We start from the raw sequence: 2,852 nt of genomic DNA, 5'->3' as shown, positions 1-2,852 counted from the left end.
AGGGGCGCGGTCGTTTAGCGTCTGCCTTCGGCTCAGGGTCCTGGGATCAAGTCCCACATTGGGCTCCCTGCTCAGTGGGGAGTCTGCTTCTCCCTCTTCCTCCACCACTCCCCCTGCTTATGCGCTCGCTCTCTCCCTCTCTGTCAAATAAATAAAATCTTTTAAGAAAAAGAGAGAGATTTATGGGGGCGCCTGGGTGGCACAGCGGTTAAGCGTCTGCCTTTGGCTCGGGGCGTGGTCCCGGCGTTATGGGATCGAGCCCCACATCAGGCTCTTCCACTATGAGCCTGCTTCTTCCTCTCCCACCCCCCCTGCTTGTGTTCCCTCTCTCTCTGGCTGTCTCTATCTCTGTCAAATAAATAAATCTTTAAAAAAAAAAATAAAAAGAGAGAGATTTATGATGAGGAATTAACTTATGTGATTATGGAGGCTGAGAAGTCTCATCATCTGCCATCGGCAAGCTGGAGGCCCAGGAGCCTCATGGTCCAATTCCAGTCTGAGCACCAAGGCCTGAGAGCCGGGGTTGCTGATGGTGTAAATCCCAAGTCCCAGTCCAAGGGCAGGAGAAGACCAGTGTCCTACTCAAAAGTCAGACTGGAAGAAAAAAGGGCCAATTCCTCCATTTGAAAGAGGACTTTGGCTGCCTCCACTTGGACCTCAAACTTTCTAAGTTGGGTTCTTCTTTCCAGCTTGTCTCTTGGCTCAGGTGGAAGACCCTGAGGGCAAAGCCTCCTGTGACGGGAACTGAAACTCCACACGCTCACACGGAAGGACCACCCTGAGCCAGCGAGACCCCACCCGTGATGACTCTGAGACAAGGACCGATTTGACCTTCCCTGCCCACCTGCACGTAGCCACCCACCATTGCCCCACATTTTCCTTCTATAAACCTGGAAGTATTTTCTGCACTTGGGAGACCGTCTTTGAGACACTAGTCCGCTGTCTCTCCTGGTGTTGGCCTCACTGAAATAAATTCCTTTCCCTGCTTTTGGATTTTGTCAGCAGCAAGTGGCTGAACTTGGTCTGTTTGGGGCCTCTGGTCTCTTGTTCCCCTGAGCCCCGGCCATACCTTTTCTGCATTTTGTTCTCTTCAGGCTCTCTGTGGGTTGAATGATGCCCATCCACACTGGGGAAGGCAATCTATGTCACAGAGTTCACTGATTCAAATGCCAGTCTCTTCTGGAAACACCCTCACGGATGCACCCAGAAATCATGTTCAGCCTGGGCGCCCCATGGCCCAATATCATTTTATAATATTGCCTTGTACTTGACCTATACGATAAACCATCACAAGCACGTGGCAGGCACATTTTCAGTTTTACTGGGTACTTTCAGGTTCCTCCTCTCTTTCTGACCCTCCTTCTCCATGACCACTGCCTGCTCTCTTCTGCCCGCCCCTCAGGCATAAGTCTTCCTCAACAGTTTCCCTTGGTTTCCCTTCTCGTTTTATGCTTTCTCCTTGGCTAATGCCATCCGTTGCTGTGGCTTCAGCTCTCACGCTGTGGACAGCCTCTGTAGTCGTTAGGTTTAGAGTATGTTGTGTTTTCAAAGGAGAAAAGAATGGAAATGGTGGCTTATACAAGAAAGACATCCGGGGCGCCTGGGTGGCTTAATCAGTTAAGCATCTGCCTTGGTTTTGGCCCAGGTTGTGATCTCAGGGTAGTGAGATCGAGCCCCATGTCGGGCTCCATGCTCAGGGCAGAGTCAGCTTAAGATTCTCTCTCTCCCTCTTCCTATGCCCCTCCCCTGCCTCTCTCTCAAATAATAAATAAATAAATCTTAAAAAAAAAATCTTTGTGGGGTGCCTGGGTGGCTCAGTCAGTTAAGCATCTGCCTTCAGCTCAGGTCATGATCTCAGGGTCCTGGGATCGAGCCCAGAGTCGGGCTCCCTGCTCAGCAGGGAGTCTGCTTCTCCCTCTCATTCTACCCCACCCCCTGCTCATGCTCTCTCTCACTCTCAAATAAATAAATAAATAAAATCTTTAGAAAAAAACATCTTTGAGCCTCATAGAGCCCCTAAGGGGCCTAACCGTGAGAGTTTCCCTGCTTTTGCCAGACATGCCCCCCGCCCGGAGATAGAGGCTCCCCGCCTAGCTAGCTCATCTATCAGCCAGACCAGCTGCACCCCATCTGGTCCTCAGCCTAGTGGGTTCACCTCTCTGCCAGCCTGAGAAATTATCCAAACATGCCAATCACGTCCTCCCCTGAGAACCAGAGGTCACCTCATCCTTTTGTCACTACAAAGCCTGCCTGCCACAGCTCCTGCTTTTTGAATTTTTTCTTTATGAAAAAAAAATGTATCCCAGCTTCTTGGTGATTTTCTTTTTCTTTTCTTTTCTTTTTTTAAAATATTTTATTTGTTTATTCGACAGAGATAGAGACAGCCAGCGAGAGAGGGAACACAAGCAGGGCTGGAGAGGGAGAGGAAGAAGCAGGCTCACAGCAGAGGAGCCCGACGTGGGGCTCAATCCCACAACGCTGGGATCACGCCCTGAGCCGAAGGCAGACGCTTAACCGCTGTGCCACCCAGGCGCCCCTCTTGGTGATTTTCTACAAGATTCATATTAATCTAAGCATATTCTTTTATGAATAAGCAATTTTCATTACTAAACTTTGGAGGCCACAATTTAAATAAATATGCTAATTTTAATTGTGAATTTGGTGACTTTTCTGGCTGTTTTGACCCTGATTCTTGACTCTGCTCGCACGTGCGACACCCCCATGTGGCTCCACATGGCGTGCAGTGTCCTTCCCCTCCTCTGGGCCATGAGTATATATGACTAATAAGCCAGTGCCTATTTTTTTCTATGCAGTGTTGGGTGTCAGGTGTTTGGGTACCTTGTGTCATTTAG

Source organism: Ailuropoda melanoleuca, chromosome 4 (assembly GCF_002007445.2).
Source record: "Ailuropoda melanoleuca isolate Jingjing chromosome 4, ASM200744v2, whole genome shotgun sequence".
NCBI classification, from domain to species: domain Eukaryota; kingdom Metazoa; phylum Chordata; class Mammalia; order Carnivora; family Ursidae; genus Ailuropoda; species Ailuropoda melanoleuca.
The sequence above is the reverse complement of the archived record's forward strand: the minus strand, read 5'-3'. Positions refer to the sequence as shown.